Source organism: Bombus pascuorum, chromosome 1 (genome assembly GCF_905332965.1).
Source record: "Bombus pascuorum chromosome 1, iyBomPasc1.1, whole genome shotgun sequence".
Lineage (NCBI taxonomy): Eukaryota > Metazoa > Arthropoda > Insecta > Hymenoptera > Apidae > Bombus > Bombus pascuorum.
This window is the reverse complement of record NC_083488.1, coordinates 8,050,962-8,074,465: the sequence shown is the minus strand read 5'-3', so window position 1 is coordinate 8,074,465 and position 23,504 is coordinate 8,050,962. Positions and strand designations below refer to the sequence as shown.

Here is a 23,504-nt window from a genome sequence, read left to right as displayed (position 1 = left end):
TTCATACACTCTGCAACTACTCGACAAACAGTAAGTCCAAGCTTCCTCAAGAGAACAAATACAAGAACAAACCCTTAACCAAGTTAAAACCAACGTTTCACTCTCGCAACTCGGCGATGCTTTTTGGCGGCAAATTCCTAGTAGGCGCTTTTTGTTTGCTTCAATCAACGGTTACACGCGTCTGGCGAAGTTTCGTCGCAACTTCTGACCGGTCTATTTGTCTGTGCGTGTATTTGCTTCTTGAGAATGCGACATCCGGTTGTGAAACGCACGCCCAGGAACGTGCAAACAGGCGTTGCCGGCATGAGGCGCGAGTTTGCGTGCTCCTGCACGCGTTTGATGTTCGTCGTGGCGAAGTGGTTAATGGTAGTTAGGAGAACGTGAAGCAGGTAAATATGTAGAGAGTAGCGATCGCGGCTCGTTTGTGGGAAACGCGGAGGTGATAAATCGAAGATGAAGTAAATCTTCGAGTTTCTGATTTGCTTTGGTCGACGAATGAACCGCGGACTTTTTTGATTAAGAGAAAGTTGATAGTTCATTTCCGAGTGCACCTTTCGGATAATAATTCGGCAATAATTATACGAAAAAATTAAGTTAATATGTCGTGATTTATAGTCACAGGTGGTTAGTGTCGTATCCTAAGTGTAGCTTTTACGATTAAACACGCCAGCTACATTTGTTGATGTCCAATTTCAGATGGAAAATTACATATCATAAGCAGTGACCGAGACGTGACAATGTTTGAATGTAAACGGTTTAAAAAATAGTTTGAATTCTTCGATTCGACGCTGAAGAAATTGCAGAGTTGAAACGAGAAATAATGTGAGCCTTTAAAGCGAGAGGTTTTCAGTATGAATAAGAAATACTGGTTTAAAGCTACATTTAGAATGGAATATTTTTTCATCTATAAAAGCTATTTTTTTATTCTTTCGCTATTTACACTACCTATATACCATTTAACTCAATCTGATAAAAAAAATTGCTTCTCCCAATTGAAAAATGCATAATTTTACATATAGTTACTGGTTAGGTCCTAAAACACGAGTTTCAAAAATTGCCAAGGAAAAACATCTCAGAATGAACAGAGACCATATGGAATCGTAAATTACGAACCATAAATTAATAACTGCAAATAAAATTCCACGTTCGTGAAGGATTAAACTAGTGAGTCTCGATCGCTAATCGTCGACTCTCTCGACTTCGCTCCTTCAGCCTCTTCCACCCTTAAAACATCTCCCTCTCTTTCCAAAAATACTCATTGAATGGGTTCCCGGAAAAGCGAAGCGGCGATTAATAAAAAGTGGCCTCGTGGTATGCAAGATTTCCATCGCACGAGTAATCGCCTCGTCAAAAATCTGCGGATTTTCCCCGGAAATTCTGCTTAATTGCCCGTGGAGTCTCGCTGCTCGTGTTTCTTCCTTCGTCATTTTTCTTTTTTTTTTCTTCTTCTTTTTTCCTCGTTTCCTCGGCAAGGCCAGCAACGGAGGTCTCGCGAGCCTTTTCGTTGCATCTCGCCTTCATTTAGAAGCGGAGTCCCTGCAGGCAGATAGGCAGACCACGCACAAAGGCCGACGTCGTGTACACTCGACAGGCCGCTTTGGGGCGTCGAGTGTAATTGGCGAAATTAATTAACGGTCTATAAGCGAGTGGCCTGGCGTTATCTCGCCGGCACGTACACGTCGCGTCGTTGCCACCGGGGATCGAGGCCTAGATCCACGACGGGCCTAGATGATGTCCTTTCCCGGACGCATGCGGCAGGATCAGACGACGGGACGGTCTGTTGCTGAAAATTACGGCGATAGCTACGTCCACATACAGGAAATTCAGCTTCGTCCACCGTGTCACACGCTAATTTAAGCGTGTATTATGACTCGGTCATTATATCAGGCCACGAAGACGCTTAATCTTTCAGCGGATTTTAACTCGCACGATGTTTCCAAGCGACATTTTGTACTAATGCGCTGATACGACTTTTGTAAATGGTGTTTTTCGTGGTAAATAAGGATGAATAATGCGGAAAATGAGTATAGCTTGTTTCGTAGCTTTATCGCCAACTTCGAAATTTCAAAAGATGAAATTGGTAGCGAAATTTACCATTTTCCCTCGCGCAGTAGACACCTTTGGCCATTAACTGTTGCTGCAAAGTCTTAATTATGTTATTCTGATGTTTCTATAAAATTTACGCTGGATAGAAGATAAATCTGAGCACGATTGTCTTTTCAGCTAAAACATCTGAAATCAACTTTACCTCGTCATTTATTCGGTGAATCCAAAACTATCGTTGCATCGCATATGGCATAAGTCTCCCCTAAAACTCACCTCCTCGCCATCCAATTTCGCCAACATCTGCCTTTCAACCAGACAATCTCATTTAGTAGCTCGCCTCTTCGTTCGATCAGCCCATTTTTTGCTCTCGATCGAGAAAATCCAGGGACACAAAAGTGGCAGGAACAAATTTCCCATCATCCATCTATACGTTGTATCCTGCCCTGGCATTGGCTCTCCACCGACACGGACGAAATTTGGTTTTGATAATACAGAAACAACAATTGAGATTTGCATAGAATTTCATGGCAATAATATGGAAAGTAGAGCGCATCTCAACGATTTTATTGAACTCATACAAACAATTATTACGAATAGTAACTAGCCCGCGACTTTTACGCAGATTCGTATTTTTATAAACCTATCTATAAACAAATAGAATCCACTGAATATTACAATAAATACTATAACTCCGATATTTTGTATACTTTCTATATATTATTTGCGTTTGTGTGCAATAAAAAAAAATGTCCTATTAACGCATGAAAATAATAATAACATATACCAGTAACATAATTAACCTCAATTCTGCGAAACACGTATTTCCACTAAACCAAACCGCTTCGTCGCAATCCACAGAAACTTCCGTCCAACTCCACTTCTCCGCAAACTGCCTTCACCGAGACTTTCCCCTATAACCGACCGATCAATCCGCTTCTATCCTTTCGGTTTTTGCCCCCCACCCCTACAATCCGTAAGAGAAACCCCTAGGGGATAGTCTAGCGTCCGCGAAAGACAAGCCCGACAAAATCGTTGTCGCGGGAGTCGCGTCGGCGTCGAAGCAAAGCTGGCAGAAGCCGCGGATATATCCGTGCGGTCGTTGGCCGGCCGCAAAACCGCGAACCGTAACTCAATTAATCCGGATTGATCCGTCGGTACACACGACCGGACGTTTCTGTGCGCCAGCATAAACAGCGTTGGCCGCGAGTCGTGCCGACACGTCCCTAGATCGATCAGAGAGCGTTCTCCTCGTCGACGACGATTATATCGCGGTCGTGATTATGTTCAAGACGGCCGCGTCACCAGAGAAATATCGTTGCCTAGGTAGTGACGAATGGAGAGCTAAGGGAACCCTCGAATTACGACAGGGCAAGGTGCTGCTAGTAGGGTTTATCGTGGCGATAGGTTTGATAAAGCGATCGATGAAAGAGTCGGATTAGGTAAATTAAATGGCATGAGGATATACAGGGGCTCGTGGAAGTGTTAGAACATTTGTAGACACTTTTTCAAGGTATATATATGTATAATGGTATGTGTTATAGGGTACATTCTGAAATTTCATCAGCACGGTTGCGAAATTCGATTAACGTGATTATATTGGTAAGGTTCGAGGGAAAATGTCCGTAGAAGCTACGAGATATTTCGTGCAAGTATATATATATATATGCAAATATCTAAAAAAGTAAATAATCCTAATTATCTGACATAGCGTATTTATGTATCTGTGTAGAGTGTATTGTATTGTCCAACTGAGATAAGGCAACACAATTTCTTTAAATTCAGCAAAATTCTAAAATCCATTCTAAGATCTAAATTCTAAAAGAAAAAGCTCTCTCTCTCATAATCGCAGTATTAAAGAGCAAGATTAGCGTAAATTGATTGTAAAGAATTGAAAATGAAACGCGGTCTCACGCAATATTGGCCCTTGATAAACTGTTATATATAAAATATAACCAGCTATGCTTCGACTCCTTGTAACAGTAAAAGTAATATATAATTATAGCAATAAAAATGAAACACGCATTACGCTGGTAATCCACGAAATTACCATTCCTTTTCTTAGAATAATTGAGCGGAATAAAAATCGCCGCGTAGCATGCATGGTCGATCAGTAGTTCATATTAACTTCTCGATATTATTCCAACATAGAGGTATGTATTTAGCAGTTAGCTGTTTCTGACGAGTACTCTCGTCATGAAGAAATGGCAATATTTTCCATTCTGACGAGCCCTGTCAGTAATAAAATTCAAAAATAAAAGTCGTTTCAATTATAACTTAATTACAACTTAATTCTATATTATAACAGCCACACATACTCTGTGCTTGACGAGTATACTCATCGTCGCTTACTTCTTACGACACATTTTAAGTACACACTTTTCAAAGTTTTCAAAGAGGACGCAACAGCTAACTGGTTAAGAAAATAATTTTTTCCGCGTAAAACGAACGTTCTCCGCGATTCACGAGAACCCTCGTGTCCATAACATAGGCATGCCACATGGTTCGATGCATGAAAACATGGCAAAAAAAAAAAAAAGAGAAAATGATGGAAAAACGAACAAGCTGTGGTGGAAGAGGGGTGTATGGATTGCAGAAATTGTCGTGGCAGCTGATCGATAAAGAATAAAATAACGCGTGTGCGTCCAGAATGTACACCCGAGAAGTTCGCATGTGACGTGTAATAATTCTTCTCGGCCGACAAAATCGCGGAGAGAGTGAGCGTGTTACGAGGAAATACCGCAAGAAATACCTTAGATAAGAAGGTTGAAAGTATGTTCTCATTCTCGTCGCGTTTTATTTCTGTCGTTTTAAATTCTTCCCTCCTTTTTTCCCTTAACGCATTTGCGGCCTCTAATTATAAGAAAGTTTCCACGATCGAGATAAAGATACAAATTTTAAAGTTTGCTTCCGAACATCGTGCTTTGTATCGCGTATTATTACGCTGCGAGTATTTGTGTACTTTCATATTTTTCAGAAAATAATTGAAAAGATGGGATCTTGATACGTGTAGAAAACTGATTTGTCTAACGAATATTACAGAGAATGCTATAGTTTGGATATTTTCTACATTTTTACGTATTATAACTTTGTGCATTTCTGTATCTTTAACTTCCTAATAAATTCATAAACATCCGCAATTTAACGAGTGATTAATAATTAACGATTAGTCTACTTGGCTATATTTTAGTCATAATAAAGTACAATATGCTAGTAAACGACTGTTAACGTGCTAATATTAAAAATGTTATCAAAAAGATACGAAATGTTAATCGTTTAGAACGTAATGCTTGTTTAAATCTAGTGACCACTGTCTGTGGATGATTGACTTATACTACTGTAGATTCACAAAAATTGAAGGTTTAATTTGTAAACGTATTTTTTATAACAGACGATGTTTGTAATCGATCACTGAAAATAAACAGTCAGTTATTAATTGAAGTACTAATTGAAATTTAAATAACTGAAAAAAGGGAACCGAAATACAATTTCAATTACATGTTGTGATAGCTCTCGATTTCAATCAAACCGATTTCAACCAATATTATATCTATTCTCTATGCCTTTTATATACCTTTCGTGATTTAACTCTATATCGTTTCATTTTACATTTAACTATGTATTCTATTTTCAAATTTACCATGAAGTATAATGAAATATAGTAGAATAGAAACACGTGTGAGAAACGCTTCGAAATGTTGAAGCTTCGCTATCGCAAATTACAAAAAAGAGCTTTGTAATACATAATAAGGACAAAACATTTTGATATATCCTTTTTTAAATCACAAAAAAACATTTATTCTACCGATTAAAAATGATACATTAAGCGCATCATGATAACTAAAGAACGTATCTGAAGAAAACCATCCCAAGTTATCAGAAACAATGAAGAGCTTTTCAAAGAGCGATATAAAAGTGGTGTGGAACTGTTGGAGACAATAAGCTCGTAATTCGATAAAAATACTTCGAAAAAATGTACGACACAGAGAAGCAGCAACTGACGAGCCAGTACAAAGCTTGGAAAGCGATGAACCATGTATCGATCGCTGCTAATTAAAGGCAGCTATTTATTGATAAGTTCGCCTAATGATTTATTTAATTCGAAAAGCATACCACGCGATCAAACGTTTACTGTAATCAAATAAAGCGAGACATCGCTGATATACAGGGTGTTCCACACAAACTAGCGATATTTTTAAAACGATTATAGATAGGAAGAAATATTATATGACAAAATTAGATGATTCAAACATACTGGTATTAAAATCTTGCGTATTCTTATCCATCAACCTGTTTGAAAAGCCCCATCTTTCTCCTCCTTCTAAAATATTCTTTACGATAGAATTATTTTTCTGCATCAAATTATATAACTTTGTACTTAAAAAGGAGAACTATGAATCCTTCAAGATCTATACAACAGAACAATACGTCTCATAATAACTTTTACTAGCTTTTACAACTTCCTGGTAGAACCAAAACCTAGTGGTTCATAATAAATTTAAAAAAGACTGATTAATAAATTTTGTCAGATTTTAGCGTACTCCTGTACAATGTTACTTTAAAAGTTATTACAATTTGTGACTTATTAAGTTACATGGAATGTTTATATTGTAGATTATAACTATACCTATACAGAGACACCCTGTACATAACGCAGTCGTTCGGATAAATCCAATATCGTTTAACGGCGTAACGATACGTGCTCGTGGCAACGAATAATATTAAGAAGCACTCTCTGTAAACCAACAATTCATCGGTATAAAACGAGAAAAATCAGGGGGAGGTTTTTTCAATGGGCCAAATAGCGGACGAAGAGCAATCGAGAGCCGAAAAACGGGCGAAAATCGATCGACGCTGAAGCGCAAAGAAAACGCGGGAAACGCGAAGTTCGATTGACAATCGGGATCGAGTGGGCTACGGAGGATTTTTCAAGTGGTGACCGTTCGACAATTGCGCACAGTCCATTTAAATGTAATTCAACCCTTCAATCGAACCGGAAGTAACGCCCCGACCGATTGTTATTGCGCCAACTATTCCAGCTTACTGACGTAAATCAAATCGCTCGTCCGAGGATAATCGCGATTTGAATCTCGTTCAGATTAGTCGACGTGTGTGCAGAATATAACTCCGTCTTCTTTTCTGCTTGCAAAATACAAGGCTGTCTTTTGGAATTGTACTCCATGCAAAAAGCAATGAAATACTTGCATCTATGTTTGTATTTAGTGGACCTGATTCGTGTAACTTGGTTTCGAGTCTACACTCGAACTAAAGCTTTAAGCTACTTGGTATAAAATCAATCAGATAAATATATATCTCAGGGATTTGTTCAACAATTTTATTCAAAAATTAGAAATAAAAAGAGTCGGTTTAATGCATGTGGAATTTTATTCAAGAAGTTAGCCGCGGAAGATAAACGAGAATATAAAGTAGAATATAAAGAAGAATTATAAAATTCATCTTTGAGTATGCTGAACGCAAACTTGAGAAAAAATTGAGATGGTCGGAGGAACCTATATTCAGCAACCACGAAATAATATTGCGTTATCCGGTAACTTTATTAATTTGACCGAGAGAAAGCGAAAATTCTTAGAGATACACGACGTTCGAAAGTTGTATTTATGAAAGCATGGTTGGGAACAATTTTGGTGAAAAAGAACAGCCAAGTCAAATGGCTGATAAGCCGGCTCGACTAGTCACGCTCGATCGAGCGTAAACGATAAATTACGGCCCTGGTATTACACCGCAACAATTAATTCAATAATCGCGAGGTCGGTCAGCAGAGCTTCCATTTGTTAAGGCTGATTTGTACAACGGCCTCGATGCACCCTGGCCAGCATATTTTCGATCGAGTTCAACGATCGAAACTCGTGTGCGATTCCAGTCGAATCGACGCATTCTCTTTGCTAAGCTACATCGATGTTAATATTGCCGTTGGTTTGTTATTCTCGAAATGGTTCCAACGTGCTTTCCAATCGATGAATTTGGATATCTTCCAGCGGCAATCTTTCATTAACGATCTTTTATCAATTACTCGTTAATTGTTTTCCATTCGTGTTACCATTGCCTTTTTCAAATATTGTTTCCTATCCATCATATTTTATATAATTTCGAAATTATTAAAAAATTTTATCATAAATAAATTACTTGCTTGCTGTTTCCAATTAGTTTCTAAAATATTTTTCCATCCGCTGTCCTGTTTTATATAATTGCGATATTTATCTTCCTTTTGTCTATGAACATTGAAAAATGCTTTCATTGATAAATAAATGGATTCTTAAACAAAAGTCAAGTGATTTCAACAGCCAGCATTTTCAACCTGACCTTCTCAGCGAGAGGCGAAAACCAGAAAAATCATCGGGACGAGAAAAAAGAGGGAATAAAGATCATGCGAACGAGACACGAGTTTTATCTTTGACTACGACCGGACAATTTCGTACGACGATATCAATTCGCGACGAGAGATATACCTATTTCGGGGGAATAAATTCTTGAGAAATATTTGTCGAGTTTCTCACAACCTTCGAGAAAAACAGATAATTCGATTCCGTGGAGAAACGTTTCGAATCTAGAAATCTCTATTTATACCGGCGAAGAAACACGTCCGGCTGAATTGAATTTCTCTTCGCGTCTCTGTTCCACCTATAATCGTCCTTTGCTCTAAATCCCACGTTTTCACATTTCGTTTTTCCCCTCACCAATAAACCATGTCGATTTTAAAATAATACGATTTTTAAATAAACAGTCCTTTGATTTAATAAATATCAAACGATCGTTTAACGCGAATTTTATATATTTTGTGCCTTGGAAGCCGCGATAAATTGAAATATACTGTACACCGTAATATTTAATTTTTGCAAAATATTAATATCGCAATGGCGTATTTTCTCTCTGCCAATGTTATTTAAATCTTTCATACTGTTTGAAAATTTGCCAGTCCATGAAATTTATCTTATTTTGATGATGCCATAAAATTTAGTAACGTGGGTCACCCATACAACTCTTTCACAGTTTTCACATTATTTCTCAATTTGATTCTTAACAAATTCGTATAACAATTCGTAAATTATTTTGTTCCTTCCTCAAACAAGCGTGAAGATTCAAAGATCCTAGAAAATACAAAACTGTAGTTTCCCTATTCCAAGAGAATATAAAAATCTCCAATTAGCAAAAATCGCAAAATTCCAGGATATTCTCGAATTCCCTTATGCACGTCGAACAGAAACTATAAATTTCGATCTCTCGTTTCACCGTTCGTCCATCGTGTATCATGTAAATCGCGGATTTTCAAATGAGAATTCAATCGTCCTTGACAGGAAGCACACAAAGTGAACAGACGTTTCGAGTCGCGGCTAATTAACTGCAATTTCGCCGACGTATCGACGGTGTATCAGGGAAAACGCAACGTTGCTGTTACCCCTCCGTTGCCCCGATCAGAATGTTGATTGACCCTCGAACGCGCACGTTTAACCGTGCAAACTGCATTCAACGCGTCCTGATTCCGGAACGTCGGCGAATTTCCGATTTGCTTAGATCGTTATATGCACGAGCTTAGACGCACAGTCCGATTAATTCGGGGTTAAATCATCCCTTCACCCCCTCGAAGCTTCCGATTTGATTTCCACCATCGAGGATTCCGAAACGGAGACAAGGATGCAACTTACGGTTCGATACACGCACGAATCAAAGAGCAGATTGCTGATTGGAACAAGGTGACAATCGAATCGAGGATAATGCAACGATGAAAGTGTCCTGAAAACGGATCGATAACGGTGATAAGGTTAACTGCCTTCGATAGTTGGATTAATGAGACAAGATCTGTTTGCTTTGATTACGGATGGTAACAACATTGATGGTTGAACTAATCATTCATGCTTTGGATTTCTATGGAGTTATGGCTCTCTGAGTTTGTAGAGAGATTTAGGAATTTACATGATTTCCCGACTTCGCATACAGTTCCGAACGATGTATTTCCTGTTGTGTTTTAATTTTTAGAGAATTTTTAATTAATGATATTATATATATATATACAAATAGGAGTTTGAGATTCTAGAATTTTTAATTGCTGACAATTTCTTATTCGGATGGTGATTATTCCATTGATATAGTTGAACTAATTGTCCGTACCTTGGATTTCTAGGGGTTTATGGCTTTCATACGAAGACGGCGAATCATTCTGGCAACATTCTATTCGAATTTTAATGGTCCCAAATTTCGCGAACGTTGGCGAAAATGTAGAAAAATGTGAGAAGCTATGACGTGTGTTCCAGGATTTAGAAACTATATTTAGTGTGATCAAAGATACCTATAAAACGTGCAGGTATACAGAGTGTTTTCATTATCTTGCAAAGTTGGAAAATCTCGTAAGAGGCTGATCGTTTCAAAAAAATATTTCAGTAAAAGTTGTTTGGTATACAGGAGGACACTGTGTGATGTAAATTATTTTTTTTACCAAGTCGAGTGGTGGGGAAAATTTCAAAATCAGATTCATTTTTTTAACTAGAACTTGTACATCTTTCTGTTTGCACAGTGCGAAGGCATTGCTGAGAAGAATTCAACGACCTGTGCATGAGGTCAGCCACTGTTGTAAAGTGTTAGAAATTCGTCAGTTGTTATTTTAATTTTTTTAAAAGAAAATACCCTCTTCTACTTCGTCTGATCGCTCCATCCCTTAAACGTCTTGCAACTTCCAATCGACAATGCGACGCAACAAAAACAAAATACAGATGATTTGTTGAACTCATCATCTAAACGCAAAAAAAAAAAAAAAAAACAGAACCTTTGTTAACGACCCATCGAACGCGAACAAAGGGACGACGAAAATTTGCGGCGAAATAAAGCGACGAAACGTCAGGTCAATCGATATTACACGTCATCGTTCGGTCGTAACGCATCGCACAAAGCAAACGAACGAGCAAAAAATTGACATCAAATGAAAATAGACAAAAGTACAGAAAAAAAGAATAATATCCGTAGAGCATTTAAGAAGCTTCTGAAACAAGCTCGGAATCCTATGAAACGTCGAAACTCGTGCAGTTGGGCGGATATCGCGAAAAGCTAGGTCTTTGACAAAGCTCGAATGTTTTCCGTCAAATGGCCACACCAGCTTTAATCCGATTTAAACGCGATCGCGATGGTCCATGTTGCCCGTAATCAGACCGGTTTATCGTAGATCGTTAGCTTTCCATTCGCCATGCTTAATTCTGCGGTAAATAGTATAACATTAGCGGTTTGATTTGCTGAGCTATCGAATTCCAGCTTATGACAACCTTTCTCTATAACCCTATGGTCCTGTTATCTCGAAATATAGTTGGTGGTGTTGTTTATGCAGCAATAAGAATCTACTTATCGTAATTGCTATATTAAAAGTCAGAAGCATTCAAAATCCAAAAGACAAGTTCGAGATTGTACAATTTAAATAATTTCCCATTCGTAACGTTTGAAACGTTGCTTTTATGGTTTCCACGTTCTTCTAACGCGAGACTGAATTATTTTAAGTTGCTACACTTTGGAAATACGAGCGCGATATATACGAGTGCCTATATAATGATATATATAAATGTTTACCTACTACGAAAGTTATTAACATTCATTGACCTGCCAATTCTAAATTTCCTCTCATCCATCGCTCTATCTATATCTTTTATATATTTACATATTTTACATATTTATATATTTTACATATTTTATATAATGCATAATAATATTTAATGTATAATAGTTATAACATATAACATATATATAAAAATTCTTAAGTTCCCCTACAAAAGCGACGTTATAATCTCGCGACGTCATCGCAAACAACCCAGTTACGTATTTTTAACAACTCTTCTTTCCCACTGACTCACCTACCCTTCGTTTATGCCGCGTAACGCGTGGCCTCTACCATAGAGAAAATAAATGTAACGTCGAATTGAACGTTAGAGCCCTCAATTTCAGCATGTTCGACAGCGACGAAGATTAATTTGATGGCTACAAGGAAACACGCAAGCAGATTCATGATTATTCGAAACCTCTAATTGGAGCCTCTGACGGATGAAAGTTGAAGGGGTTCGAAGGGTTGTTCAAAGTCTTTGAGTGGAGGTGTTGTTCAAGATAGTAAAGCGAGGAGTGGGCTTGGTTTAACATAATGGGGAAGGTATATGCGAAGTCAAGTCGATGAAGTATTTGCTCAGCTTTGGAAACGTAATTTCGAGATTTCACTTGGATAAATAATAATTTATATAACAAATGTATAAAATGATTTTGATTGAAACTTCGATCTTAAAATTCCTATCGTCGATGGAGGACGAGAAAGATAAAAAAGAAAATTTCAATAATATCGTGCTCAAATGTAAAAAATGCAATATTAAGTTATTCAAGACATTCAAAGCGGAATTTTAGCATTTCTCCTTTCGAAAAAGCTCGAAGATAATAATTCTATTTTTATAGAATCAACATTTTATCTAACGACTTATGCATTACTCGTTTCGTTAGCTTTTTACCATCTCTAGGGGTAGCATAACTTTGAGGTGGATATTAAACGTGTTGATTTGTTTATTAAAGAGACGAGTGATAAAATTGCAATAATCAATTACATTAAAATCACTTCAAGTGCAGAGATAGTGTAGGCCGGTCTTAGTCTTCGCTCGCTCAATACTACTGTTCGACTCTACGCTCACTATTCGACTGTATGTTATGACCGATGTTATTATAAAAAGTAACTCCGGTTAACAATTAAATAACAGCGATAATATTTTGTCCGAAATTCGTCTACCTTTGGACCTAGCAAACCAAAACAACGTTGGTATTCCAAGACACAATAAGATGAGTCTCTCCCGATACAAATCTCCCGTTGACTCATGTGCCGCTACAACTTTTTATCTTCCTCGCTACTGTATTCGCTCGAGTACAATAGTTGCCGCATTTCTATTTAATTAATTCAATTAATTACGTTAATTTTAGAAAGGTTTCTTAAACAGCAGAACAAACGATAATCAAACACTAAAATTTTCGAATATATCGAACATTCTATCTCAACCATTTTAATCAGCACCTCCACGATATATCAATCCCAGCATTGTCTTATCAAATTTGATCAATTCCAAATACGTACATATTTCTCTTCGCAACATGCAATTCCATATTTCATTATTTAACATATAACACTACATAACTCTGTGTCAATTCCACGGAATGCGCAAGAAAACATACCTCGTCGACTACCGACTGGCCGAGAAACGTATCGAACTTTTCCATTTCCCTATCCGGCAATTCGTCCATTTTGCCCGGTTCTCGTCAGCTTTCATGAACCGTGAAAACAACACATGAAGCTTTTCATGTGTTGCATGAACCGTGTCGGATCTTCTCTCGAGCACGTTTCCACATCCGTTTCATTCATCTCGCGAAAATACATTCCTCAAGAAAATACATCAAACAACAAAGTTCGTGCAGCCATTACCCGCGACGTAAAAACGGATAAACTCGGCTAACCTGCAGGTTAGCGCTTATTAAGCAAAGGACGAGAGAGTGAAATGGGGATTTCCACGGTAATCCAATAACCATCGGCCGGGAATCGATGCCTTTCCTCAATTAAGCGGCCTAAACCGGCGCTGCCTCGCCAAGATGAGAACACGCTTCGGATGCGATTATCCAAACTGTCCTGATACTCGTTTGCTTTTCATCCGATAAGGATCGTTAACGACAAACTGGAACTGTTTTTAAGGATACGGAAGATGTGAATATTAGTAGCAGCATTCGAAGATAAAGAAATTGAAGCGAATTTCGGGAAGGTTGCGAATAGATGGTGAATTTTTATGTAAATTTATATTTTTGAAAATTAATGCACAGATACAATTTTAATAGAGAAGATCGTAATAAGCGTGTACCTACTTCGTTTCGAGTATTTTCTAAATTTTACAGATCATTTGTATCTTACACTTTTCGCACGAGTAATAATTAAAACCACCATCCACGTTTCCATATAAAACGATAAAGTCGTAGGAAAATGTTTACGCAACGAGACGCTGCCTTTATCGAATTATCGTGCGAGAAAACCCTACTCTGTCTCTTCCATCGTAAATGCTACCATCTCAACGTGAATGATCCTATGAACGTTCGATCATCTTACCCCAGAGCCCGATATTTATGCGAGGAATAATTCAGCCGTGATTTCCGCAGGCGAGACCACGAAATGAAAGTATTTAAATCCTCGGGCCAACAAAAGCGAAGAAATAAAAGAGGAGTCGGGGAAACGGTGCACAGAGGCGCGACGAAAAAGTTGCTGGTTCCATTTTATTATACGGTCCTGGCAGCGCCAAATCGACGACGACTTTTCACTGTCGCTGCAGAAAGCAATATCACGCGGCTGTCCTCCGTTTTTTAATTTCGTTTATAGAGAAACGACGAGAGAACGGAAGATATAAAAAAAAAGAGGAGGGAAAAGAGTGTGGAAAAAGAGTGGAGGGGGGCAAACCGCTACACGATATTCTAATAATTTCGCGATTGCCCTCGTCAACCGAGCTGTATGGAAGGTCGTTCGAGAGCACCTGGCCTCTCCCCGAGAAAATTACTTCTTCGCGCGTTTCCGCGTCGCCGATATGGAGATGAAATTGCAAATTCGCACAAAATTTCGCAAAAACACGCGTCGGGTTTGCTGCTTGCGCCGGCTTGCCTGCTTTATAGCCTCTGTGCGGTCGATGCTTCAATCTTGAGAGGGTAAATTCGAAGGGGTGACGGACCGTGATCGCGGATTATAGATCAAAGGTCGGGAATGCTTCGGCGAAAGCGTCGAATCGAAGGTTTGCACCGACTAATGGAGTCGAGATTTCAAAAATGCCCGGAACGAATTTTCTCTCGAATGGAAGTGCTTTTGATCAGCGTTTTTTAGAAATGTCCTTCATTCTGAAATATATAGTATTTATAACGTATCGTGTGGTTCCGTATTATACTGTGTATCGTTTAAATTAATTAATTCGCGTTAAACAGAATTAAGAGGTAGAGATAAATGAAACAATCTCTGGCAAAAGATTCTCTATCCAGAGAAAAAAATCAAAATTCACACGAAATTCGAACTAACGCCTCCTCTTTTTCCGAACTCGTGAATTCAAACGAAACTCCACGTTCTGTATTCACGGGCAATCTCTGACATCCGATTCCTCTATCACCTTTCTCTCTCTTTCTCTCTCTCTTTTCTCTAATTCCCTTTGTAGCAAGATCCATCGAATCCCGAATGAAAATGAAAAGAAAACGCGGCACGATAACGAGCCCTTTTCGTCGACGGCCAGCGAGTGTTTCTCTCACTCGCGTATTTCTCTCTTTTCCATCAGCCGCGCCAATCCTCCGGTAGCTTCTCTCGCGTCGACATCGGGAACCAAACTGCTTTTGAAGCCGGCCGTTGTGACACGCCGGTAATTTGGTGGTAACGAGTTTGCAAAATAAAAAGCCAGCCGTCGAGCGAACTTGCCAACCTAATGTTTCATGCTAGACACGGAAACGAACTGCACACCGTGAACACAAAGTGACAGAAGTATGAGGAGAGGTGAGCGAGCCCGATTTACGCTAGCTAATTTTCAGAAACGCGACTATGCTCACGACAAATACGCGCCGCGAGTGCGAAGGACAACTTTCCTGTCCATTCATCCTTACAATGGCTACGAAATATATTTATAAACTAATTATATACCATACAATTCTAATTATTATTGTCATTCCTACGGTGACTACGAAATATATTTCTATGCTAATTATAATTACATAGTAATCCTAATTATTACCACGCATTTACAAAATTGCACGAAAAGACTGTGCATACGCGATAGCTACAAAAAGTATCTGCACACCGTGGAATTTATTTTATTATTGCGGCATTTATATATTAATTAATTAATTAGATCCAACTATATTACATTTCGTGTCATTTAGTGGCACTTTCGTACGATTACAGAAATTTGATACTATGGAAATGAAACTCGCAAAACTCGATAAATTAAGGTATGTGGAAATATAATACTTTTTGTAGCCATTCTAAATATAATGACGATATAAAAGGTACAACGACCGATTGAGAAAATATCGATACGAATATCACTGAGATACTTTGTCTCTACCGATCTTCAAGCTTATAAGCTCAAATGAAATTGAAAATTACAGAAGAAATATCGCTCGAACGAATCGATTCTTGTTTGTTTCGTAGTTTGTCACTTTTAACGCTACGTTTGGAAAAAGGTAACCGTTCGATGTAACTAAAACTAACAGAAATTAACAATCGCGGATCATCGAATTTGCCATAGGAAGTGAACACCGGCTCGATTCGCAGTAAATAGCAGAAACAAGTTAGAGGCTTTGCCCGTTTCCGCAACAATGTTTCCGAACTCCATCAGCGGGAAACTTTGTATTTCAGCGCTAGTTGTCGAAACGCGTATATATACAATGAATGTGGATTTATATATAGGGTGTCTCCAATTTGCAAATGGATACGTCTCTGAGGGCGTGTATACATTTGAGAATAGAAAAAGGGGAGAGAAACGAAAAAAAAAAAAAAAAAAAAAGAAAAAAGAAAAGAAAGGGAAGAAATATTCAACATAGAGTCGGGAATGATGCTCGAGGATATTACAACGTCACAGAGGGTGGTAACGGTCAATGCGCGATGCGTTTTTGTTATATTTCTTTTTTTATCTTTTTTTAATTAAAGTCTAGGTTCTTTCTGCTGGATTTTATAGGTGTGTTTCTCTGTTTCGACCATTTTAGGTATGCCCGTTGTTTCCACGAGATAAAAAATCCCTTGCTTCGAAAGGATAAATTATCATCAAGAGGAGGCATTTTTAGAGGCGTAATTTTTTTAATTTTCCTCATATTTTTCTTTCCCTTTTATTCTCGTAAAACATTACAAATGCGTGCATCTTTCGTTTCCTCGCGTGAGAAGAATTGTATATAACAATTTAAACGTTTCTACCAATAAGAAAGACGGAGCTTCGTAGGTTTCCTATAACTCGCACACAATTGATCTTTCTACAAGCAAAAATGCATAAAAAATTACATTGTACCTGGCTTCTACGAAAGAAATAGTTTTCGTAGAGTTAAAAGATCAGGTGGTATGAATACATCGCAATTCGCTGTACGTTCTTTTAGATAGACGTTTGGACAAACCTTCGATAAAAGAAAACGAAAAAGGCAACCGTTCAGAAAACTGCGAACGTCGCAGCGTAAGCTGTTCTTTGCGTTTTCTAATTACACACAGCGGAACCGTAGATTGAAATGTTTTAAATTCACTTTTTTAATCCCTTGTAACGTCCACCTGGTCACAGTCGCGTTTGAGGTACAATTTAATTTCAATTTTAATTTTAATTTGCACAAGCCTTGTCGGAGGTGAATTCTATGTTGAAATGTTTACTCGCAGATATACGCGGACAGTAGAAAAATTGTGAAAATATGTTTTCAGTGTGGAAACAATTTTTGATGTGCAACTAAAATCGCTTTAGCTAAAAGAATAACGTTTAATTGCGAAAAATCGCATTTAAAATACTTTTCATGTCTGAATTCAAGTCTGCACGTGCTAACAAATTAATTTATACTAGCATATAACACATTCATTTTATCATTAAAGAAACCATTATATTAATCTTGAATAACTAAATGAATTACGAATAACTAATTTGTTGCCCACAAAGTAGTTGACGTTCATAGAAAACACCCAATCACCCACCCTCGCGAATGTTGTTAAACTTGTTATTATCAGATTTTTCCCATTTCCTTTCTCGGTATTGTCAATATTTCCAACATTTTAAATTTCAACTACGAGTTACGCGCCTATATCCTGAATAAGAAGCTTTGAATTGCTAAGATGGAGTACAACTTTCCCGAGTATAACTTTGATGATCTTTTAAAAGACATTCTTCTAAAGGATATCTATCAATGATTCAGAAAAATCACCATCTAAGCTACCTAAAACTATGATAAAACAGCAACGAATATTCTTACCGAACAATATTATCAGCAATTACGAGCAAAAATCAAGAGATCCGAAATAACATTTCTTGGAAAAGAATCATCGAGTAAAAATGAATTTCTATTTCGATTGAAGCCAGTTATCAATAAATCTGAAAGAAATTTCTCAAAAGATGAAATGATTGAAGAATATTAAAATTTGTAATCGTTCGGATTACGAATAACCACTATGAACGATTAAAATTTCTTCTGGCTACCAGCAGCCATTATCGATAACGGAAATTTAATTTTGCTTACCAGTAACCAATATAAATGGCCGGGATTTTATTTGGTCACCGGTAACCATTATCGATGATCCGAATTTTATTTAGTTATTCATAACGAAAATACAATTTTGATGACGCGCCTTTGGCAATACCCCTCAAAAACTTCTCCAAAAATTCAATTTTATAATCTAATAAGAACTCGATGAACCAATATTTCAACTAGAAAATATATCAAACGTGTTTCCTAAAACATGCCATAAAACTACAAAAACAAACAAAGTAGAAGAAACACCAAGTACACATACCGCACCTACCATGAACCAATCGTCATCCCGTTTCTGCATCACAATCTCCGAGTTACTTCTACGAACTCAGCTTCCTCCTCCGCGAAGTATCATTAACATCGTTGCAACAATTAATGCCGTCAGGCATATGCGTACACGTCGTAGCGTCTTCATCTTTTGCATATATTACGCGGCGAACGCTCGTCGGTGTATTAAGTTCTCGTTGCAAGCTGGTATTAAATTCTCTGGTCGGAACACGAGACAGGGACCCGCGTTCGGATATCGAAGGCAGGGTAGAAAGAGGTAGACAGAGTCTGGGCGAAATATCGAACGAGGGACAGAGTGAGAAGAAGTGAGAAACGTGTATACAACACAGGAGATAATACAGAGGGAAGAGGGGAAAACGCGAGGGGGATGAACGGTTGGCGTCGTCGTCGTCTGCCTAGGAGGCACAGCCGCGGGAGTTGATTTTCAATACAAAAGTCGACACCCGAACCCTCGATATCGATGCTGGATAAACAAAAACAGAACTCTGTTGGTTTACGGAAGAAGAGAGAGGGAGAGGTAAGGGTGGTTGGGGGTTGGTTATCGAGTCGAATTCTCGGGCACGAACGATGCCTGTAGGCGGAGCGACTCGTCGACGACGCAAGGATACAGGTATGCCGACCACGTTTCCTCCGAGCACCACTTCGATTAGACCTACCGGTTCTCGATAAACGTACTGGCTGTTTCGATTTTCCGTCCTTTATTCCTTCGAGTCTCGGCCACCGGTCTTTTTGTAATTCCAGGCGTATTATGTGTACGTAGTAATCGATTTGTAGTGGCTCGCCTGAGTATTACACGGGCTACCTGCCTCGTGATTATAACAACATCGTGATGTTTGATGAAGAACTTCTTCGATGTTTCTTTCTGATTTGCGTCCATCGGGTGATTTAGGGAAAACGGAAGGATGTTTGGTTCTTTCTTTGTGATAGATTGATATAGTTTGAAATGGAATATTTGTAGATATCGTAACTGTTATAAGACAAATTTAAAAAGTTACGGTATAGAAGTTGGTATCTATAATTACAAAATTTTAGTTACCAATAACTATTGTGAATGATACAAATTTTTTGACAATGCAGACACAGTAGATACGTAAATCGTGTCACAAAGTTTGATAACCTCTGGGCTTGAAATACTGTTATGGTATTAATCGCAGACCAAATTTTGTGTTAACTTGTTTGATTCTTTTCAAACAGATTTCCTTCGTTAGTCAGATCTTCAGCGTGGAAATTCGCCAGAACATAGGATAATCTTGTATTAATGAAACTGGAAAAATGTCAACGTAATAAAAACAACTTGTTAAATATCGATAAGCCCGTTGGTCTCTAGAATTCTTGCGAATCGGTTGCAAATATGGCAACAGGAATAGAACGTATAATAAGGCACGTACATAGGCATGATCAAGAAATATAGGTAGAAACGTTCGCACACGGGTAATCCGTGAGTGGAAAAGACAAAAAGAAAAGGACGAGGGGATTGGAAACGAAGAGGAGGGAAAAGCAACGAGAGGCGAGAAAACAAGAACGCTTTTGATCCTGTTGCATATGCATACAAGCATTTCGTGTATGCAAATCTTCGGCACCGACAATATTGTTTTCGCGATCGACACTCTCTACAAAGCGGCGATGCCGCGAACCAACGCGCTCGCCAGAATTTTCCCGCAAAATCTTCAATTAACCAGGACTATTAAGCGCACGATATTTGAAGTATAGATGAAACTGTTTTACGAAACCCGAACCTTCTGTTATTCCACTGTCGAAGGATCGATATCCTATGGGGGAAAAAGACTGCAATGCTAAACGAGTCTATACCATTTGCATTTTCCATCCGCATCTACACTTTTCTATCGTTTATTTTATAACAGGGAGAGATAACAAGAAGGGAACACAATTTTTTACATTGTCATTTTCTACTTAATGAATTCTATTACAGAAAAAATTTTATCTTTTATGTCGTGAAAGAGAAATATATTGGAAACGCGATACAAAGTAATGCGAGACCTCCAAAGCTGACTTTAATTATATGTATGGTATAACGTATTATCGATACATTATATGCAAATGTACGGATAATTTACATGATTTTGTGAATAGAATTTAAGCAAATCCTATTCAGCTTTAGCTTGGAGATGACACGACACGAGCCTACAGGGAAGCGTTCGAAGCGGAAGTAGAATCCGCGCACTGCTGCATAAAACTGCAATGAAATGCAAACGAATGGCGGAGAATGAAACGTATAAAGAAACCTCCGCTCCGGTCTGATTTTACGGCACGCCGCTATCGCATCGAATATTCCCTTCCTAAATCAATCGTCTTCGTCTTCGTCTTCGTCTTCGCGACATCCTTAAACGAATACGTGAAAAACTTTCGCTTCGTTATATTTTTTCTTTCTCAGTTTATTCAATTTCTACGAAACTCTATTTACTCTATAGATAATAGACACGATCTAATAGTACACATATATTATATATTATAAATATTTTAATTTCAAAGCAAACCGATCAACCTCATGGACATCAATCGTTTGGAATTTTGAAGAATTAAACACCAATCGTAAAATTCAAGAAATTTTCAAGAACATGTAGTTGATCAAATTGCTTCCGATGAATCAATGTCCTAGTTAAATTATTGTCACTGCTATCGAAGATAAGGAAAGATGAATACGAATCATCGATAGGGTTTTGAGATGTGCATTTGATGATAATAAGGGAGACTTCTCTCGAGAAGATTATTCTAAGATAGTCGACATATTCTTGAATATCATAATCTGTAATATTTCTTATAACACGATATTGTAGTTGTACTGTATAATACGATAGCCTTGAAATCTAATCTATAGACTATAGATATTCAAGCCATCATCTATACTACGTTCATTTATTAATTCAAGAAACTGGAGAAATTATGCTACATAAATAATATCTGATTCTACCTGGAAATCATCAAATTTTCTATCGGAAGAATTTCCTGCTTTTAAGTGGAAGGAGCGAATATCAATCTTGAGAAATACGGGAAAATGACCCAGGTGAGCTTAAATGTCATGGATATCTAGTAATACAGACGATACGAAATTCATGAGACGCGATATATGTATATATCTAGACAAGCTGAGATCCCTACAACCTGACGCTTACCGTCTCAGACCTATGGGAACTGCATGTAGATGACGTTGATTCAGTAGAACTTGATATATAGATGGACCTAAACTCGTGAGATCGATACAGATGAGTTTGGACACGTGATATTGAATGTGGATAATCCATAAAGCTAGAAGTCTTCAAGAAGTCTAAAAATACAACAGAATCAACTATAACAACGTACTTCGGTAAATAGAATAAGAGCAATTTAAAGTTTTAAATGGAACAAGCCAATTGGAGGAAAGATATCAAGGTTTTTTATTAAATTTATAAAAAATTTACGTGTTATTTAAACTTTACGTGTTATCTAAATGATACACTATGAAAGAATATTACTAAATTAATAGAAACTAAATAACCCTAATTAGCTCATAAAAACAGCAATTCTTCTCATACACAATCTGTCTGTACATTTGCAATATAAGAAACTTATTCGTCGTTAACATCTCATTGCGAAGGTGCAAGCGAAAGAAAAAATTGTGTGAAGCTTTTTATTTGCGCTTCTAGCTTCATCTTTCGATGCTAATGCAGATCGGAGATCATTGGCATTGTTTACAGAAAGAAGTAAGTTGCGACCAGTATATTGACACAGCATCTTCTTTCCAGCTAAGAACCAGCCGCTGCTGATAACATTTTCTTTTTTTTTTTTTTTTTCTTTATGACAATACAAAATATCAAGTGGCAACAAACATTTCTATGATCGTCGCAGCATGATCTTCCTCAACATACTCATGTTGTATGTTAAAACAAATGCCAAGCGATTTCTTTTACCAATTGACGTAACAAAAGAACTCGTAGATAGTTTCGATTGCTTGGCACGTTTCCCCTAATTACCTTATCCGTTTGTCTCAGAAATCTTGAACCCCGTTGAAGTTTCAGGCACCTTATTGGTCTTTCTTCTCTAATACCAAAAACTATAAATAGAGATAAGTATTTAAATTCTAAAAACTTCAAGACCACGCGCAAAATTGCCAGATTCTTGAGATTTCAAAAACTTTTAAACCCTCTAGAATCTTCAGAAATTATAGAGAAATCTTAACTCCTTTATATGGAACTCGAAGAATCCGAAAACGTTCGCAAGGAATTTCCCAAGTCTATTTTCCACCATTTTCGCCTTATCATTCCTAATAGGAAGCTTCGCGTCCTGTTGGTTCGCCATGCGATGCAAATGAACTTCAAAAGACAAACCACCATATTAATCAAGGAGGTGCGTTCATCAACCATCGCGTCTCTATCCGCTACAAATCGAGCCCCATCCCTCGAAACGCGGCAACTTAACCACACGAGCAAACTCGTCTTCGCTGTGCAACCAGTGGCCAACCGCGACAAACACCGGTCACACACATTTGTATCTTGCATTGTCGCGAGACATACGTACGCTCTGTTCGGAATTTGGAATTCTTCCCATGGAACGATGCTCGTTCAACGAGTTTCGATTCTGGTGCCAGCAAATCTGGTCCACCGACGGAGGATCGCTGTTGCGTTCACGTATCGAGATCCATAAATTCACCAATTTCCTTCTCGAAGTAGCAAGATAAGAATTAACGCCAAAACTACAAGTCTGCTATACAGAGCTAAATATTCTGTACACGAATCTATTATATTCTATATTAAATGGAAGATATATTATCACACTATTTGTATTTACCATTTTCGAATCAGGAAAGGGATCCTTTTTGAAATGGAACTCGATCTGCGCCGAATATAGAGGTTTCGTATATATAATAATTGTATGCATACGATAATTAATATCCATTTGCTAATTAAAGCGGTAATTAATACGAATCAATTGGACGATACGTTCCTAAA

General features: G+C 37.9%; 2 long non-coding RNA genes across 2 annotated transcripts in view; both read right to left on the bottom strand.

The window, feature by feature from the left end:
• The window catches only part of LOC132916550 (uncharacterized), a 56,812-nt gene that overhangs the window by 14,964 nt on the left and 18,344 nt on the right, over positions 1-23,504 (bottom strand). The window lies entirely within an intron of this gene.
• LOC132916554 (uncharacterized) lies at positions 870-2,575 on the bottom strand. Its single transcript, XR_009660124.1, has 2 exons — positions 2,320-2,575; positions 870-1,783 (listed from the first exon to the last, which is right to left on the bottom strand). It is a non-coding gene; the product is annotated as an uncharacterized LOC132916554 (long non-coding RNA).